The sequence below is a fragment of the Camellia sinensis genome, chromosome 3 (assembly GCF_055761805.1).
Source record: "Camellia sinensis isolate YWXY chromosome 3, ASM5576180v1, whole genome shotgun sequence".
NCBI classification, from domain to species: domain Eukaryota; kingdom Viridiplantae; phylum Streptophyta; class Magnoliopsida; order Ericales; family Theaceae; genus Camellia; species Camellia sinensis.
This window is the reverse complement of record NC_138963.1, coordinates 220,691,164-220,713,030: the sequence shown is the minus strand read 5'-3', so window position 1 is coordinate 220,713,030 and position 21,867 is coordinate 220,691,164. Positions and strand designations below refer to the sequence as shown.

General features: G+C 37.2%; 1 long non-coding RNA gene across 1 annotated transcript in view; it reads left to right on the top strand.

Annotated features, from left to right (window-relative positions):
- Nucleotides 1–528: 528 nt before the first annotated feature.
- Nucleotides 529–21,867, top strand: part of LOC145820884 (uncharacterized) — a 137,524-nt gene continuing 116,185 nt past the window's right edge. The window contains exons 1-2 of the long non-coding RNA XR_014362934.1: nt 529–604; nt 857–918. This is a non-coding gene — a long non-coding RNA (uncharacterized LOC145820884). The remainder of the gene's footprint in view (nt 605–856; nt 919–21,867) is intronic.

Here is a 21,867-nt window from a genome sequence, read left to right as displayed (position 1 = left end):
GCAAAAAAATTATAAAATTATACACGTTAGACTTATCTCAATTGCAATCAATACAGCTTTCTTTAAACAAATTAAGGAGTTTGAATTAAAACATATCATTTCAAATTGAACGGTAACCTTTAACACTATTGTGAATAAATAATGTAAGACAGTGTAAAACATAGTTTCTCTATATAGCTCAAGTCTTGAAATATTATTATCCCTTGTCAACATGACATTTTGATTTTCATTTCTTTATTTACCTTTCTAGTTAGTGTTTTCGGTTTTCCTATATGTTTAATGTATTACTAGGATTGTTCTCTGATGATTACTGTAATACAGAGGAGGATTGTTGGTCTTCATCAAATTACATCAATTGGATCTACTGATATAACTGATACATGGGAGCCCCTGGAAGGACGACTCCCGTAAGGGTGCTCTGAACCATATTTATATTTCAAATTTCTTAGTAGGCACTGGTCTATATTGTCATGCATTGCCTTATTGTAACAAAATTTGACTATTACATGGATATTTGTCTCGTCTGCAGTCAGGAAACCACAAGGCATGTTTCAATGATTACAATCTCTCTCTCAAAGGAGGAGCTGAATACATCCTCCGTTGGGTGAGTTAGTAAGGTTTCATTTACCAAAGATATTCAATTGTTTGGCTTCCCGTAAATTTGTTTAACTTTTTTAATATGCGAATTGATTGGGAGTATGATATGATAATGAGCTAAATGACAAAAAAGAGTGTTTTTATTTTTTATTTTTTATTTTGAAGTTGTTATTTTGATGAGCAAATGATTTTATGGCAAATTACCATTGTTCATGAGCTAATGTATTCTTCATACCACATGAATTGCTACCTACTGCAGGTATCAGTCTCCACTACCAGCTGACCAGGTCAAGACATCAACCGAATTTGATTATGAAGGAGGTAGTGCCAAATCAACTTCTGTGCACTTGTTCTTTGATTATTATTCATGTGGGCATTTGTTGTGACATCTTTTGTTAGGCAGAAGGATCACCTACTGGTTGTGGAAGGGGCCGTGGTGGTAGAGGGAGGGGAAGGTCTAGAGCGGCGTATGGTATGAGATTGGATAGGATCCTTTTGATTTAATTTATTCCTGGAATTTTACTGAGGCAAATTTGGGTATATTAGTGGCTCTTACTGCATTAAAATTAGGTCCACTGTCATGGTCATTGAAATGAAAGCTTAATTTAAAATATTATTATAGGCAGATATTGTTAGGAGGTTGATGCAGTCCACAGCTGCTTGTGAAAATGACAACTTCTGAGAGTTTTTATTTTGGTATGGCAGAAACTAAATTGAACGACCTTTAATGAGTTTCAAATATTTGAGCTGCTGGTTTCTAATGTCGTATAGAACTGGTGGTACTTTATGACATGACAGATATTGGTGATAATTATAAATAAAATACTAAAAAATATAAATTAAAAAAAATTACAATAATTATTGTAAGGGTTGAGGCGCGGGAAATTCGCTTTTTTTAAGGAGATTCAAGCCCTCTGCGGGTAGGCAAAGCCTCACACCGGTGCAGCAGAAAAAACTATGACTTGTCCCCCCATGATACAACAGCCCGACTAAGTCATATGCTTCATCAATACTGCACAATTGGTTAAACCCAAAATTTCATAACATATACCTTTTATTTCTTTGCCTGATAATCTCTCAAATAAGAAACTTGAACTACCAATAAGAGGGGTGAAAGGCTCAATTTATAAGAGATGAAAGTTTGGTCACCTAGAAAGTGGTTAACTTGGAGGAAAAGTATAGGAGAGGAAATTGGTGGGAAATTTTCTTGGAGGTGAGGAAACTTGGTGGGAAATTTCCTTCGAGGCTTGGTGGATAAGAATGAAGACTTGACTTGGAGACTTGGTGGGCAAGTTTTCTTGGAGGAAAAGAAATGATTAACTAGGAGAACAAGTTATTTGAAGCCTAATCACACAATATAATCTATAACACATTATAATATTAAAATATCTGCTGACATTCCCTCACCTATTTTAATATTATAGGTAGCAAAATCTGAGATTATTAGGCAAAGAAGGATATTATGCATCATGATAGGTGTGCTCTGCATTGAACCTCCATTAGTGAAACAATAATATCTATTCCAGAGCCAATAGTATGCTCAGCATTGAGCTATGACTATTTAAGGGAAATAAATAATTATTGCACACATATAATATTCTAAGTGTTCAAATAAGCTTTAAGAGCCAGCACATTACGGCCTTTTGTGATCTCAGGATTCATGAGTGTGTTTGAGAATTAGCCCAAATCTCATAGGTAGCGGCCCCACTACCACAATCACATAGGTGAATTCTGTCAAGGGTGCTCCTGTAACTATGACACCCCACTCAATAAGAGCTATAGAAATTCATTAAGAGTTTTTTAATAACTCAACCTCTACAACGTTACAGGATAAATGCACTTACATTATAGGGATGGGTAAAAAGTAATTTAGTGCATTTCTCACAGCCATCATATGATCGTTTTTCTCATTGAACCCAATTACAGGATCTCTGGTCCCTGGATTGAGTATCCTCATACATGGCTCCTGCTATATTCAATGGGTTTCAACCCCATCCCCCTCGATGTATTCCAGACTCTATCTCTTGCTAAGGCCTTAGTTAATGGATCTGCAAGATTATCACTAGATTAAATATAATCCACATTTATGATGCCATTATTCATATAAGATCTCACAGTACTGTGTTTTCGTCTGATAGGTCTGGATTCACCGTTATAATAACGGTTATTAACTCGACCAATTGTTGCGGTGCTTATCACAATGAATCAATATAGGTGGAATCGGTTTTTCCCAACAAGAGATTTTATTTATCAAATCTTTTAACCAATTTGCTTCTTCACTGGCTGTAACTAAAACAATAAGTTCAGCCTCCACTGTTGAATTAGTAATAATGGTTTGTTTTTTCGATTTCCAACTTATAGCACCACTTTCCGAGGCAAATACGTAACTAGTGGTTGATAATGAATCACCTGACAAGATATTCCAATCGACGTCACTATAACCTTCAAGTACTACAGGATACTTATTATAAAACAAGTCATATTTTATGGTACTAGATAAATATTTCATAATCCGCTCAATGGCTAGCCAGTAATCATTGCCAGGCTTGCTAGTAAACTTGTTAAGTACTCCAACTGTATAGGCAATGTTAGGTCTAGTACAGTCAGTCGCGTAACGCAAGCTACCAATCATACTAGCATATTCCTTTTGATTATTTACATCCTCATCATTTTCAATAGGAAATAAATGAACATGAGGATCAAAAGGAGTAAGAACATGCTTGCACTTATAAAAATTATTTTTTTTCAAAATTTTCTCAACATAATGTGACTGATCAAGAGATATACCATCACAGGTTTTAGTAATTTTCATTCCTAAAATATAATTAGCCTTACCAAGATCTTTCATATCAAAATGGCCACTAAGCATATTTTTAGTTTTCACGATGATATGAAAATTAGAGCAAAATATAAGTAAATCATCTACATAGAGGCTAATAATAACATGTGAATTTATTTCAGATTTATAGTAGATGTATTTATCACATTCATTCGTTTTATAGCCATTTTCAATCATCCAGGAATCAAATTTCTCATGCCACTGTTTAGGGGCCTGTTTTAAGCCTTATAGGGATTTAACTAGCTTGCACACTTTGCTTTCTTGACCGGGTTCCACAAAACCCTCACGTTGATCCATATAGATTTCTTCACCTAGGTCTCCATTTAAAAAGGCTGTTTTAACATCCATTTGATGAATTTTTAGATCATGAATTGCAGCCACTGCAATTAATAATCTAATGGATGTAACTCTAGTAATCAGAGAAAATATATAAAAAAAGTCAAGATCTGTTTGGTGTTTAAAGCCTTTAGCAACAAGCCTGACTTTATATTTATCAATAGTTCCATCCGGTTTAAAATTTTTCCTTAAAACCCATTTATAGCCAATAGTTTTACAACCTGGTGGTAAATTTACTAATAACCAAGTTTTATTGGATAATAATGATTCCATCTCATCTTTTACAACCTCGTTCCAAAAAATAGAGTCAGGAGATACTAAAACTTCTTGTAAAGTTAATGGAGTTTCCTTCACATTAAAAACATGATAATCAAGGCCAAAATCTTTTTCTAATCTGGCTCTTTTACTCATTCTAGGTTCAAAAACTACAGTATCTTGGTTTTGTAAAAGAGGAGTAAAGGAATCGGTTTCAGATAAAATATTTTCTTGATAATTTTGACCCCCGCCATTTTTAGATTTAAAAAGAAATTTTTCTTCATAAACAATTGCATCACCTGATTCAAAAATTATTTTGTTTTCAATATCAAAAAATCTATAGGATGTACTATTTGTTACATATCCAAGAAAAGCACAAGTGGCAGCTTTTACACCTAATTTAGGTCCTTTAGGATCCACAAGTCTAACAAAAGCTAGACACCCCCAAACCCTAAAATATCTCAAATTTGGCTAATGCCCTTTTCACAACTCAGAAGGTGTAACTTTTGTTTTTTTATGTGGCACTTTATTCATAACATAACAGGCAATTAAAATTGTTTCTCCTCACAAATTTGAAGGAGCACCTGCTTCAATTAGCATAGCATTTGTTAAATCCGTTAAAGTTCTATTTTTCCTTTCTGCTACACCATTAGATGCAAGTGAATACGGTGGTGTAGTTTTATGGATTATTCCCAAAGACCGCGCAAACGAGTTGAATCCAAAAGATTCATACTCTCGGCCTTTATCACTTCTATATCTTTTAATCTTTTTACCGAATTGATTTTCAACTTCAAGAAGGAATTCTTTAAATTTTTCAAAAGCATCACTTTTATTTTGAAGAAGTATACATAAGTGTATTTTGAAAAATCATCAATAAAAGTGATAAAATATCTATTTCCACCACATGTTAAAATTCAAATTTACATAAATCAGTGTGAATTAATTCTAATAATTCAGTATTTCTCACCATACTTTTATGAGACCTTTTATTATTTTTGCTTAACTGCAAACTTCGCATTTCTCAAACTTATTTGTTAGTTTAGGAATTAATCCTAAACTACTCATGACTCCCACATATCGGCTATTAATATGACACAAACGAGCATGCTAAAAATTCATAGAAGACAACATGTAAACAAAAACATGTGCTTTTTTATTCTCAACATTTATTTTAAACATTCCATCACAGGCATACCCTTTCCCCACAAATATGCCTTTTTTAGTGATTACATATTGGTTAGATTCAATAGTCTGCTTGAAACTAGCTTTGTTGAGCAAATAACTCGATATCAAATTTTTCCTCATGGACGGTGTGTACAACACATCTTTTAAAACAAGCACACGTCCAGAGGTAAATTTTAGCTCAATATCCCCACATCCGAGCACCTTGGTTAAACTGGAGTCACCAAGCATAACAGTCCTCTCCTCATTAAAAAGAGTAAAATCTTTGAACCAATCTTTATCATAGTAGACATGCCTATTGGCACCAAAGTTTGCCCACCACCCTTCCACAGATTAAACCATAAAAATATATGTAATCATAGCCACAAATGGTTCCTCGGTAACATTAGCCTGTGGTTGAGACTGTTGTTTCCAAAATTCGCAAGTTCGAGCAATATGCCCGCTTTTGCCACACACAAAACATGTCACATTTGTCAGATCTTATGAAGGGGGGTTTTTGGTTCCATTTCTTTTGCCTCAGGTAATTTTTATTTTGTGGCCTTCCAGTATTTTTCCAAATTTTCTTAACTAGCTTCAAGTGACTATTTTTATTCGACCTTTAGGTAAAGTATTTCCAGAAGTTAAATTTACCTTTGCAGTGGAATGCTCGTGTCATAAGCGCATATTGTCCTCATGCTTTATCCTCCACCCGAATCCGTGTGATTAGAGTCTCCAAGGACGTCTCTTTTTGCTTGTGACAATTGATTTATGGAACTCCCTCCAAGATGATGGTAGTTTCTCAATAATACCTGTTACAACAAGATTATGTTCAATTTTGATGCCTTCGGATCTAACTTCAGCCACTAGCATCTGAAAATCTTGAACTTGCTGCACTACTGATTTTTCATCTATTATTTGATAGCGAAAAAAACAGCTTGCGGCATATTTTTTAGCGCCTGCCTCTTCAGTTTCATATTTATTCTACAAGGATTTATACTCATATGTGTTGTATTTCTCGATTTTTTCAAGATGAGCGGCATACTCCTCGTCGGTCATCTTTTCAGTGGAGACTTTGTTCAAATTTTCTCTGTCAGGATATAGGCCACCTTGAGGAGACTGAGGTAGAAAAGCATCTTGCCTTTCCATCTCTTGAAATAGGCTCCATTGAATCGGAAGGGCTTATTGAGATCACCGATATTCTCGTTAGGCTTCTCCAATACTGGCTCCATAAATTTTACTGTTTGAATCTCCTTAAAATTGTTGGTGTTAATTACAAATAAAACACCAGAAAATATAAAATAAAAAAAATTACAATAACTATTGTAAGGGCTAAAGCGCGGGAAATTCACTCTCTTTAAGGAGATTCAAGCCCTCTGCAGTTAGGCAAAACCTCACACCGGTGTAGCAGAAAAAACCATGACTTGTCCCCCCCAGGATACAATAGCCCGACTAAGTTGTATGGTTCACCAATACTGCACAATTGGTTGAACCTAAAGTTTCATCACATACACCTTTTATTTCTTTGCCTGATAATCTCTCAAATAAGAAACTTGAGCTACCAATAAGAGAGGTGAAAGGCTCAATTTATAGGAGAGGAAAGTTTGGTCACCAAGAAAGGGGTTAACTTGGAGGAAAAGTATAGGAGAGGAAATTAGTGGGAAATTTCCTTGAAGGTGAGGAAACTTGGTGGGAAATTTCCTTGAAGGCTTGGTGGATAAAAATGAAGACTTGACTTGGAGACTTGGTGAGCAAATTTTCTTGGAGGAAAAGAAAGGATTAACTAGGAGAACAAGTTATTTGGAGCCTAATCACACAATATAATCTATAACATATTATAATATTAAAATATCTGCTAACAACAGACACATCTCATTTCAGGAAATGGATTTGCAGCTCCTGAGTATGAGGATAGAGGTTGAGATAGGAATCGTGGTTATGCGAGGGGGCAAGGGTTGAGAAAGAGGTCGTAACTTCCGTGGCCGTGGAAGAGGAGGGTACCTTGGGAGTTGTTATTATTTATTATATAGGATTATAATAAATATTTGATAGTTGATTATATGGTGTGTACTATATGGTGAAAAATTATATATTTTTGTAATAAATAAAATGGGCATATATTTTGTGATGAGCAAAATATTATATTTTGTGGTGTGCACCATCAAACGAAATATATTTTGTGGTGAGAAAATAATTATATCATTTTATTGTTTATGTTACAAAATATTATAATGTTCCTAAAATATACCTTTAGTTATATATATATATATATATATATATATATATATATATATACGGGTGTACATTGATTGAGAAAAATAAATAATCAAAAAAAAAAAAAGGGACTTAAGGCAACAAGCCCACGTGGAGGGGCTTCCCATCCCAATCAACTTGACTTTTTTTCTTCTTCTTTTCAATTGCAGAGCTATCACTCTCTCACTCTCTCACTCTCTCTATCTCTTGGCTATCTGTTCTCTCTCTCTTAGATTTTTTTTTTCTCTTGTTACGTTTATCTTGAAAAATCTATGGTCTACCAAAATCTATTAAGTTTTAGACCCATGTTTTTGAGACCAAAGTGAAGAGCTTGGTGAGAGCAACGTTTTGTCCGATGGAAATCAAAATCCGACAAAATCGAAAATTGGTATTTTTGCTTGTTTTCTCTTCTAGCTTGAGGTAGGGATTTTTCCTACACTTCTTTATGCACTTTTACTTGATTATAGAGAGTTTAGAGTTGTATATAATTTAATTAGAATTTTTGAAAAAAAAAATTGTGATTTATTTGCTTTAAAAGAGAAATTTTGAGAAAAATAAAAAGTTGATGCCCAAATTGTGAAAGTGTAAACTTGGAATATGTTTGTAAGGTTATGAAAGAGTTACGTTTTAAATTTGAACAAAAACAGACTTCGATTCGATTGGTTTTGAAATTTTTACCGGTTTGTGACCAAAAGAGCATTTTTAAAGAAAATAAAAGAATTACGTTTAATTTTTGGAGCTTTCGATCAAAATAGGATGTCATAACTGGATAATTCTTGGGGAATGATTTCGGAAAGAAAATGATGTTTTCTTGGGCATTTAACGGTATTATTTTGTTTAATGTATCTGTTGGAATAAAATCGACATGGTTAGAAATGGACCTTGAGAGATTACCGGACGTGATTGCGATATGAAAACTGGTGTAGTTGTTCATATTTGATAAGATGTGGAATAGATTGTATTTATCAGAATTTTTTTTGGAATTTAATTGTTTAAATATTTATTTAGAAATATCTGTTTTGGGTTATCGATAAAGGATAACTATGATTGTTGTAGAAATGCATGAGACTTAGGTAAATTGAACCACATTTCTTATTTGTTGCATTGGACATTGCATTACATTCATTTCATTGGAAATGTATCCGTTCTTTGAGAAATGTTTGAAAATGTATCTATTTACGAAAAGATAAATACTTGGTGAATCTAGGTAGGGGGTGTAGAACCGCGCGGTTAGGTGTTGAGCCTTCTAGTTTACTGGTAAAAATGACAGTGGTAGTGCATTAGGGCCTACTTACAGACACTCACCTAGAGATTCACGGAGTCTGTATTCATATAACAAATATGGTTTAAAATGGAAATGCTTTTATATCTGTTGTTGCATCTCAGCATTGCATACGTTATAAAAAAAGAGGTAAATTATTTTATCATGAGCATGGCATGAGCATACTCATCTTTAGTCTTGTCATGGTTCATATGTTGTATAGTATATCTCTACTGGGCTGTGGCTCATCTTATAAAGGAAACCATTTCAGGTACAAGTGCTATGCCTCCGCCATTGACTTTGGAGGACTTGGAGCTGAGGCTTCATTTTTGTTTTATTGTTATTTGTTGAATGTAAGCCCAGGGCTGTATTTGCGTTGAGTTGAAACTCCATTTTGTGTAACCAAGAATGTTCTTAGATAAATTTGTAAGCCTATAGGACACTCATTATCTGTTTGGCTTCCATTTCATACTTGTTGTAAAATGCATGCTTGGGATTAGAACTGGGGCATTGAGATGTGAACAACATGTATTTGGTATTTGGGATTAAATGGAAATGGATGTATGGAATTGTTAGCTAGATATATGTGTTTATCTATCATATGGGTTTGTTGTATAAATAGATATACCATGCCCAATTTTCGGGGTGTTAAGCATGGCCTGATGGGCGTATGCCTAGGGTCGGCCCTGCCAGTTGCTAGACCAATCCTTCACAACTTTGCCAGACTAATCCTTTACCAGTAGGTTATGATATTGCTTGTTCTGCCTGAAAAACAGGTGTAACCTGTCTTGCATTAGTTGATTGATTGGGTTTGGTTCTAGTGGGGTTTATTATAACAGAAATCTCTCATCGTTCAAACTGTTATGAGCCTCCAGTCGCTTTCTTCATAGGCAATTCACGGACCTCTTTTTTATTATTATGAACTTATCCTAAACCTTGGTGGTTCTTTGTTCCAGAATTTTTTTTGCTTTATATTTGGTAAAATATGAGAACTGATATGGTCATTTAGGCTTTAAGACCATGGTTATCAAAATCTGGATCGTAAGATCATACAAACCTAAATTGCCAACACGATTCAAATCGTTGTAGAATTGAAGTTATAGTAGAATCGTGAGTAGAATTGTGTAGGATTATTGGGTTTTTGATTTTTTATCTTATTTTTAATATGCATATACCGATTTGTATTTTTACCTTATTTTTGATAGAAAATATAATTTTACAATCCTTGATATGAAGTGTTTACGGGTCTGTTCGGATCGGGTTTACCCTAAGCCCGTCAACCAAACCAAATGTGTCAGGTTAGAGGAATTGCCACCCTCTCCCGACCGTAAGCATATTCGAAATCGACCGTGGCCCACCATTTGGATTGGCAGTTGGTTCGGTCAGCGAGACACAAAGAGAAATCAATCTACTTCACACTCTTTCTCGGGTTATAATTCAAACAAAAATCAAATTCAAACATGTATAAATGGAGAGTAAAAGAGATTCAAACAAATATATTAAATATACAAATAAATTTGAGAAAGAATAGAGTGGAATGGTATAGATGGACTCACCATCGCGTAAATCTGAGCAACATTCATCACCGTCGGAGTAAATCTGAGCATCATTGTCGCCGTCGATTAGCACCATTGCCACTAGAGAGGGAGATTAAGAGCAGAAAAAAGGGGTTTCCAGTGAGAGAGATTGTGTCACTGTGAGAGGGAGACGAGGGTGAGATGAGAGTATGAAAGATCACCACAATCAATCCAATTAGGTTCCACTGAGTGTTTTATGGGCATCAATTTTTGTACAATTAGATTATATTGGAAATTGCAGTTTTATGGGTATCTCTATGTTGTACCACATTGAAGAGAAAACCCTTAATGGGGTTGTGGAGAGAGAATTGTGCAGGCTCATTCATAGGAGTTTTGAGCATGATGTTAGCTGTTTCTTGCACTTTTTGTTCTCTGTCTCTCTGCTTGTAGGTCGTGGCCGTAGGAGGGGATACCGTGGAAGGGGTTTTGGTTTTCGATCTAATGGGCTGATACATGCAGCTGTTGCTGTTGGAGGCGCTTGACTGGTCACCTTTGGACACAACACAATGCAGTGTTTCGACTTTATGACGTGTTTGGATGCTTGCTCCATATCTCTATCTGTGTTTACCTTTTTTCTTTCCTTACTAATTTTAGTTGCAGGAAGTTGTAGGAAGATGTATACTAATTTCACTGAGTATGCAACTGCAGCTCCGCATTTGGTAGCCTTTTTCATTTTACATTTTTAATAATCTTTTTAAAATTTTCATAGAGGTTGGTGGATGTCTGAATTAGTGTAATTGGGTTCGTCAAGTGAGCACCACATTCTTTTATTTGTTTTGTTAGTGAAGTTTTTGAAATTAATTTGTCACAAAGTTTTGCATTTTATGAAGTCAATAATGTGTACATTGGCATGGGCCCTTCATCAATTGGGTAAACTCTCTAGTAGGACTAGCCTATACTATGTGATGTGTTTTTTGATTGTGAAGAGATAACTATTACTTCTCTTTTTTTTTTCTTTTTCTTTTTGTTCCCTATATTTTAGATAAAATTATTATATACCTCTCTACTATTAGAAAAATTATTTGGTGGTTAGGGGTATCATGATGTCCACTACTAACCCAAACACAAAATTGTAGGCTTCGCTCTCTTAACTAATTACAACACTCTCGGACGAAACTGGTAAAGGAAATATGACCGTTATTAGCGATTTGCAAGCTCCAGCACGACGAAATGAACATGGATGCTCCCAAGAGGAGATAAATCATCTGATTCAATGTACAAAAAAGATTAAAAGCTCTATTGATTGTCCAGATGATGAATCGATGGTGGATTCAACTCAAAAGGGAAGAGATGAGGGGAACGACCGAAGCCCTAGATCCTCTTCGGACAAAGTCAATGAATTACCCGTTGAAGCCAAAATGGGCGTCATTGATTCTGATCAAATAGAGGGCTGCGAGATAACCACACCAGTGGCCAAATCTTTCAAACAAGCCCTTCTTCGATTGAGATTCACAGAGAATAGGAACGAGGAAAACTTCAACTGTGACGTTGAGGCTATTTCCTCAGATGAAGAGGATTTCCTCTCTGAAGGAGAACCAAAAAAAATAGATGAAGAGAAGACTCCCAGTTGCATTCCTAAGGTCACCATTCTACCAGGGCTCCTAAAGAAAATTCGGGAACCATGGAAGAAATGCTTGATTGTGCAACTTTTGGGAAAAACCATAGGTTACAAATTATTTATGGCTAAGATGACCAAATTATGGGGGCTCCAAGCTGATTTTGAAGCTTTGGATATTGGTAATGGCTTCTTTATTGTGAAATTTGATGTGGTCGATGATTATAACAAGGGGTTCATTGGGGGACCGTGGGTCGTCATGGATCACTATGTCACCGTGAGGAAATGGCAACAAGACTTCAAGTCGAATGAAGCCGAGGAGGATACCACCGCAATTTGGGTGCGATTCCCGAACCTGCCAATCAAATATTACAATGAGAAGGTCCTCTATCACATTGCCAAAGTCCTAGGCACTCCTTTAAAGATCGATATCAATACAGCCATGGCTGCAAGAGGGAAATATGCAAGAGTTTGCATTAAAATGGATCTTCGAAAGCCACTGATATCTCAATTTTTTATAGGTAATCACATCTACGGAGTTGAATATGAACATCTGTATTCATTGTGTTTTCTTTGTGGCATGTATGAGCATCGGAGGGAAGCTTGCAGAGATAGAGTTGTCCCGGTACAGGAGCGGGTCAACCAATCAGGGATCAATGATGCCCAGCAGGTAGGTGCAATTCATGATAGTAATGGGCCAGGGCCAAGAGAAGAGTCAATGACAGAGCCCAATCCAAGGAATTATGGACCATGGATAATGGTTCAAAATAATAGAAAAAGAAACAGAGGCCCAGTGGGCACCAAGTCATAAACAACCCAAAAGAATAATAGATTTGAAGTTCTAATGGAAGGAGGAGGACATGAAGTAGCTAAGGCCCATCATGGTAAAGGGAAATGTAAGAGTATAGTCCAGGTTACTATAGGCTCAAGCTTCTAGATGAAACCGATAGAAAAAAGCAAAGGGAGTACTAGCTCTGTAATGGCTAAAGACAAGATAGGAGTAACAAGTAGTCTGGGGAAAGAAGATACTTCTGACAGAAGGATACGAGATCAAGAAGCAGGAATGGGAAATGGTGATTTATCTAACCCACAGAGCACCACCAAACAGTTAGCTTCTCATTTTCCTCAGCCATCTTTACAACCAGCCAGTTCTAGCAGAAAGCTGGTGTGTTCAAGACCAATGGTAGACAACTCAATATCTAAATCTGGGGTTCCACCGGACAAACATGGAGGAAGAAAGAGAGAACCATCTAACAGAAATGCACAAGCTAGAACAGAACAGAGTAATGGTGAGCATGTCCCCAGAGAAAGAAGTATTTCACCTCATTACCTCCGAATGGTGGAACGAGGAAGTTCAGCTAAGAATCATGCCATGGAGACAAGTCGATGTGAGACTAACCCTTCATTACCTCTCAATGACACCATCCAATACAATGAAAGAGAACTACAAAGCCATAAGGGCCTATCTGGGACTTGACAACCAGGAAGCCCTACCTACTCAACAAATTTCATCCATGGATTTGCTCTTTTGGAATTGTAGGGGTGCAGGAAATCATCGATTCAAAAGGAATCTGAGGGATTTAGTCCAAATCCACAAACCAGCTATGATGGTACTTATGGAGACTAAAGTTGAATTCAAATCAATGGGGATGTTTTTCAATTGCATGGGTTTTATAGCTTCAAGCCATGTGGATCCAATTGGTAGGAGTGGCGGCATTTGGATGCTCTGGAACCCTAATGTGGTCGATGTCAGAGTGGTGGAGGCTAGCTCACAGCAAATCACTACTACTATTTAAAGGCAAGACTACCCTGACTGACTTGTATTAGCTATTTATGCTAGTCCAAACAATGCTAAGAGAGTTGACCTTTGGGCACAACTGGAAACTATTGGCCAACACATGGAGGAGCCTTCGTTAGTTGCTGGGGATTTCAATGACTTTACTTCTCCTACTGACAAGAGAAGTTTCCATGCTAGCCAACCACAACACTTCAGCCAAGATCAGAAGCGAAGTAGGAAGTTCACTGAGCGAATTGATTCTTGCAAACTTATGGATTTAGGGTGCACAGGCCCACAGCTGACCTGGTCCAATAATAGGAAAGGCTAGGCCAATACCATGGTTTGACTGGACAGGGCTCTATGTAACACTGAATGGAGGACAACCTTTCCTGATGGAGCTGTGAGGAACCTCCCTCGCACCTATTCAGATCATTCACCCATGATGGTGTTTACTCAAGGTAAGTCCCCTTTTATTTCAAAATGTAAACCCTTTAAATTTTTGGCTGCTTGGATTACCCATGAGGACTTCAAGAATGTGGTGGATGAGAGTTGGAACAAGCATGATACTTCCCTTTGTAATAAATTACAAACTCTAGGTTATGAGGCTAGTGTTTGGTGTGACGCCCCAAAAATCGCTAACTTTAGAGAATATATTATCAATTAAATATAGGGTTTATCTAAGGTTAGGAGTCTAGGAAACGACACTAATGAGTCCTATGGCCAATAACCAAGTAAGATCCCAGATCGCCGGGGGAGTCAAGTTAGCCTCCCTTCTAAGTCCAGCTTTCTTAGGTAGCGCACCACCCTTTTGACAGATCTTAAAAGGCATTGACGCAAGGTCTCATAAGCAACGCAGAGATAAGCATAGGATTACAAAGTAAATAATAATTACAGCGTCTCAAATTTTAAATTTACAAAACGAGTTCCATTACTATTACAATCCAAAAAGAATAAATAAAAGCACAATTAGACTAATGAGCGAAATGGTTCCAAACTTTCTCTAAGGAAAACTTAAGTCTTCAAATGTCTTTGACTCTTCGTTGGCTTCGTACATTTCTTCGATACCTGGCATGAAACGCCATGAGCTTTGAATGCCCAGTAAACGCACACACACCCCATCCCTTTTTTCCAATCCAATACACCATCACAATTATAACAAGCAAGTAATGAAGCATGATAATCATTCAATAATAAAGGATTACAAGATTAGATATTAGAAATCTAGAAATCCCCCAAAGAGACTTTGTTCTCCCAACCACAAAAATCGGGCGCGGATTATTCGGTATGCCCCTCTTTTGCTGCTTTGTTGCAAAACTAACCTCGGATGCCTGCCAATGGTTATATACCGCGTAGCGCCAACCGCAGGGCCTCAAAAGAGACAGTAATAATGGGTCTTGCCCAAATCCCTCCTTATACCAAATACCTAGGGTCCGAATACAACTGCTCCATTCAAGGGTTCCGAAAACCACTTGTGCAAGATTTTAACTTCCAAATAAGGAACGTATCCCATCAACCAATCAATATCTTAGTAATCATGTCCAAAAATTTGCAACCTATTACCACCCATTAAGTTTCCCGTTTGAGTTAGACATTTTAAGTCAGAGTTAGGACATGCTCTTAAAACAACATCTATTGCACAAGTTTGAATAACTAAATAGTACAAATAGAAAGAAATAAAGTTACAACACATGAGATTCATATATGAAGATAGGCACAAGTAGCTCTAGGCATATTCAAGTAGTTAAGAGAATAAATTCGCACATGAATATAATTTCCAGATTTGCATCAGTGTGAGCACCATCAAAGGATTAAAATAAAATACATAAACCTATGACATGTGAAATATCATATCGAGACATGATCATAAATTAATAAGCATATTCATGAACACAAGAGCATAAAACACTAATGAACACAGGAGCATAAAACACTAATGAAAACAGAATTTCCAGAATCAGTACTACCTAAAGATTATACTCAAAAGGGCTATTTTAGATTTTTTCAAAGCCCGGCCTTCCTATGGTTTGTAGGGAATTTTATCTAGTTTTTAGAATATTTTTCGGAAATGGAATAGCTTTTCCAGATTTGTAGTTATTTCAGAAATACTCCAGCTTTGTCCAAATTCCTCGACCGTTACGAAAATCAGATTTTCTTACAAAGCATTCACTCATTTTTAATGAAACCAATTTTCCTTGAAAGATAACTCCTTAAGAAATATTTTGACATAAAATGGAGGTCCATAATATTTTTATACATTTTCCTACAATTTTCGTAAAGTGGCTGTAAAATAGATTTTTCTGGCACAGTTCTTGAAAATAGAAAGTTGGTGAGAAAAAAGGTCAGCTAGGGGAAATTTTCCACTTATCTTGTGATGAAAAAATTCTAAATAATATGTATTAAACTCAAAAATTTAAGGTGAAGGTGTGCCTTTGAAAAATTTGAGAGATTGATAGGGAAAAATGTAGTCTTATACCGATTAAGAGAAATAGGAGAAGGGTAGAATCAAGGCTCAATTCCTTTCATTTTTGACACATGAATACCATTATAACACATCTGAAAATACCATTTTAAACTTCTAATAACATGTATTTGAAAAAGGAAAATGAAAAAGAGAGTTGTATTGTGCCTTACTTGAGGGTTGCTGGAATTGCTAGCAAACTTTTTCTTCCTCTCCTCTTTTCTACCAAGCTCACCCTCCTTCCTTTCTTCTCTCTCAGCTAAATATAGTGTGTATAAGTGTTGTTCTTGTATGTAAAATGCTAGGGGAGGGGTTGTTTATATAATGAATTTGGTGTAAAAGGTCTTAAGTGCCCCTTGGTTGGAATTGGATTGGATAGTTTGGATTTAGTTTGAATACAATGGAATAGTGGAGGATTAAAGGTCTTAATTAGGTTCCTAAATATGATCTAGTTAGGGTTTTCCTCTTAATCAAACCAACCTAGTTGCTTATATACATGTATATAAAAGTTTGTACCAAGTCAAAGATTTTTCTTCCTTAAATCATGGAAAATTGTCTCATAGTACATTCATTACACCTACAATGGTGATGGCTAGCCATGTGATGGTGAATTGATGGACTTGTTTTATATATTTTTTTGTGTGTACAATTGTTGGAATTTGTAAAATAAAATGTTTTAAAAAAAGATTTTAGGATACAAGTGTATATATAAATATATAATGGTACTTGTTTGGGGTTAATTTGTGATTTAATAAAAATGTGAGGGCTTGGGCTCAATTAAAGTATCTATTTCAAGTGTAGAGTTAATAAATTAGTGTTAGGAAAAATAATTCGGTTTGTATTATCTTGCTTTGAATTTAAAGGTAAATAATCGAACGAAAACTGTGAAAATCGGAAGTTAAGGTTTAGAGCGATTAATCTAAAATTTGAGAGTAAAATAATTAATATTAGAGTGTTAGAAATGATTTCTAAGCTTCCAGGGTCAATTAGGGTTTGTATGGGTTCGTTCGTGATACGTTTTCGGTTCTAGAGTTTAATTTGTGAATAATCAACGAATTAAAGGCTTTATTATAATAACTCAAAATTTAGGGACCTAATAAGGTTTACAAAAGTTAGGGGTCTCACATTTGGAATAAGGAGGTTTTTGGTAATATTTTTCGTAAAAAGAGGTGGTTATTGGGAAGAATTGAAGGCATTCAGAATTCTCAAGCCATCAATTATTCCCATAACCTTCAAAACCTTGAGATGGAGTTAGTTGACCAATACAATAAAGCCTTATATCAAGAGGAGCTCTTGTGGTTCCAAAAAGCTATAACTAATTGGATTACTCAGGATGAGTGGAATACTAAGTATTTCCACCTCACTACCTTGCATAAGAGAAGGAAAATGAGGATTGAGATGCTTAAAGATGAGAATGGCTCCTGGATTGACCAGGCTGATCAACTTAAAAGCCTTATCAATACCTATTTTGCTTAGTTGTTCAGTGCTTCTAATATTGTTTCCCTTAATTAGTGGAACAACTTGGTGAAGTGTAAACTTAACCAAAAGGATAACTTGGATCTCATCAATCCGGTTTCTGATGAGGAGATTTGGAGGGCTGTAAAAAACATCAGTGCCTTCAAGGCTCCTGGGAGAGATGGGTTTCAAGCTTTGTTTTATCATACCTATTGGGATATTATTAAGCCTGATGTTAGTGATTTTGTGAAGGGTTGTTTTTCTACTAGGCACATTCCTCCTGAAATTAACAGAACTTTGATTGCTCTGAATAACAAATTTGATAATCCTGAGAGCATCAAGCATTTTAGACCTATTAGTCTTTGTAATGTGTCTTATAAAATTATTTTCAAAATCATTGTGAGTAAAATTAGACCTCTTTTAACAAAAATTGTGAGGCCTAACCAAAGTAGTTTCATCCCTGGCCATAATACTAGTGATAACATCATTATTTCCCAAGAGATTATTCATTCTTTGAATCATAAGAAAGAAAAAAAAGGAGGCGTGATTTTTAAAATCAATTTAGAGAAGGCTTATGATAATATTTCTTGGGAGTTTCTCAAACAAACTTTGGAGGAATTCAACTTTGATAAAATTATGATTGACCTTATTATGCACTATGTTACTAGTGTTCGTACTGCTATTATCTGGGATGGTGAGCCTCTGGAGGAGTTCCAACCTCAAAAGGGTTTGAGGCAGGGTGATCCTCTATCTCCCTACCTGTTTGTCCTCTGTATAGAAAGACTTTCTAATATGATCAGCTACAAAGCTGATAATAAGCATTGGAAAGGGATAGAAACTAGTAGAGGTGGTCCTGTTATCACACATCTTTTATTTGCTGATGACCTCATGTTGTTTGGTCAAGTTACCCTGTCTACTTGCAGCACTGTCATGACAGTTATGAAGGAGTTTTGTGGTGTTTCTGGGCTGAAAATCAATTCCCATGAGTCCAAACTCTATGTGTCTCCTAACATTGATAGGAGAACAACTAGAGATTTGAGCTTCTTGTGTGGGATTTCTTTAACTAGTGATCTAGGGAAATACTTAGGTGTTCCCCTCATTTATGGTAGAGCTAATAGTAGGCATTTTAATCTTATCATTAAGAAATTGCAGAGAAGGCCTGTTGGCTGGAAAACCCATGTTCTATCTATGGCTGGCAGAGCAACTCTTATTAAATCTGTGAGTTCTGTCATTCTCTCCTACACCATGCAAACTATGCTTTTCCCTAAGACAGTTACCACTAAGATTGACCAGTTGAACAGGGACTTTCTCTGAGGTTACACCCTAGAGAAGAAAAAGATTCATCTTGTCAATTGGAATACTGTGTGTAAAGTGAAAAAGCATGGAGGTCTGACATTAAAAAAGCCAAATATCAAAATATAGCCTTGCTTTCTAAGCTGGGTTGGAAGCTGATTAGCAACCAAGAGAGGATGTGGTGTGAGCTACTTAAAGATAAGTACTTAAAGCATACATCCCTTCAAGGTTGGGACAAAGGGAGGAAAGCCTCTCATCTTTGGAGAGGGATAGTACCAAACACATTCTCAGACAGGGAATGAAATGGAAAATTGGTGATGGTAAGACTGTGGATGTTTGGAGGGATTGGTGGTGTGGTGCCAAACCTCTTGAGGACATTGTTACTAGTCAGCCTCTGAACATGCCTACTGAGTTAAGTGGGCTACATGTTAAAGACTGGATGAGGGAGGATGGTAACTGGGATGAGACCTGGGTTAATGATGTTTTCCCAACTCCTATTTCTACTCTTATCCTGGGCCAACCCCTTCCCAATAAATCTGCTATGGACCTCCCTTTGTGGAAGGGTGCTCCTGATGGAGTTTTCTTTGTCTCATATATTTATGAACTATTGATAAAGACAGATGAGATAGAGAAATATTGGAATTGCTTATGGAAGTTGAGAGTACCTCAGAAATTGAAAGCCTTTCTATGGACTGTGTGCCATGGGAAGTTATTAACTAATCACATGAGAATGTAGAGGGATCTCACCATTAATCCCACTTGTCCTAAGTACAGTGGAAATGAGGATATCAACCATTTGTTCAGGGAATGTTTTAAGGCCAAAGAAGTGTGGCTAAAATTTTTTGGCAAAACCTGGTTTCTCAGCTTGATGAGAAAACCTTGGAAGGATTGGCTTAAGAGTAACTCGTGCAATAAAAATCATTTTTCTGGAGACATCCCTTGGTACACTATTTTCATTGTAACCTTTTGGAAAATTTTGAAAAACCGAAATTGTGTTGTGTTTGAAAATAAAATTACCAATTGCCAAGAGAGTTTCAAATTCATTTCAAATTACTCTAGAGAAATCAACCAAGCATTTCTCACTTTAGTTATTATGCCTAAACCAGCTTATAGATTGATCCAATGGTCTTTACCACTTGCAGGATGACTCAAGATAAACATTGATGGTTGCAGACGATCTGGAGGAGAAGATGGTTTTGGTGGACTGATTAGAGATGAGCGAGGAGCTTGGGTGTGTGGGTTCTATGGCAAGATGCAGATAGGAACTAGTCTTGAAGCTAAGTTGTGGGCATTGTATAAGGGGTTAACTGTTATTCTCCAACAATGCATCAACAATGTAACTGTTAACATATAATATACATATAATATACATATAGCTGTAAAAGACCTTGCATCTGTAAAGGCCTCAATGTGTAGCTGTAAAGAAGAGACCTTCACTTTAGCTTTAGCTTCTCTCAATGTAAATTACCAGGCATCCGATGCTAATTGTCTCCCTCTCCTCTCTATAAAGAGAAGGAGCTTGCTCTCTTGTAATTACACTGAAACATAATATAACAACACCAACTTTCAGTCCCTCTCTTTTTCTCTCCCTCGTTACCAACCTTACATTCTCTCTGTTCTCTTCCTCGTTACCAAACTCACATGGTATCAGAGCTTAGAAACACAATTCTGGCATCCCTCAATTTTTAGGTCTTAGTTCCGTACACAGTGGACTATACCAAACAGCTCGGAATTTCCCTACGATCCCAACGGCACCAAGCCCATCACCAAACAAGCCTTCACGCGCTCTCACGCGCCGCTTCTTCTCTCGGCGCGTCTCTGCTTCCGTTGCCACTCTCACACGCGCTGCCACGCGCCTTCTATCCTGCCCTGTCGTGCGCCGCCCCTGCTACCGTGCACCAGCGTGTGCCGTTCGACTACCGTGAGCCGCGCGTGCGCCGTTCCGCTATTGTGCACCCGCGTGCGCCATTCTGCTAACATACGCTGCCAGCCCCCTCTGCTACCGTGCGCCGCACGCCCTTCCTGCTAACGTGCGCCGCTGACCTCATTTTCCACCCTGCTGACATCATCCCTGCACCGCCCACCTTTCCTAGCTATTTTCGACCTTCCGGACTCACTGGTACACTCTGTTTTACCTAATTTTGCTCCTACAGGTCTCTCCCTATCCATTTAGCCCTCCTCCACTATTATTATGGATCGTCCTGATGCCTCCCATCCTATTTCCGTTATTTTGGATGGTTCCAACTATGTTCTATGGGCCCAAGCCATGTCTTCCTTCCTCAAAGGAAAGAAGCTCTGGCGAATTATCACCGGGGACATCACCCAACCGGTCAAAGACACTGCTGAAACCACTATTTCCCCTGCTACTCCTACATATGAAGATCGCCTTGAGGAATGGGACAGTAAGAATTACCAAATCATTACCTGGTTTCGGAATACGTCTGTTACCTCTATCAGTCTTCAGTTTGGCCGCTTTCAGCTTGACTCTGTCACCACTCCTGCCAAAGATATCTGGGATTTTTTGAAAGAACGCTACCAGACTACTGGTCTTGCTCATCAATATCAACTTCAGAGCCAACTTCATCGGATGCGCCAAGAATCTAGTCAGTCCATCAATGACTTCCTCTCTCAAATGTACTCCGTTTGGGACCAGCTTGCTCTTTCTGAACCAACTTGGCCTCACCAAGAAGATGCTGTTTTATTTACTGCTTATCGTAATCAGCAAAGGTTGGTGCACTTTCTTATGGCTCTCACTTCATCTTTTGAGCCTGTACGTGCCTCTCTTCTTCATCGCCATCCCTTGCCCACTCTGGAACAAGCTATTTCTGAGTTGCTATCAGAAGAGACTCGTCTTGGTACTCTCCAACCTCATCATGTGGACTCTGTTCTTGCCACTCCCCCGTACCAACCATCATTCCCCCAGCGGACCACTGCCTGTCTCTACTGTCAGAATCGGGGCCTTCCTTCCATACATCTCCTGGTCAATTGCCCAGTCAGAACCTGCCGATATTGCAACAAACTTAGTCCTGGTCATCTGCAACAGGATTGTCTTC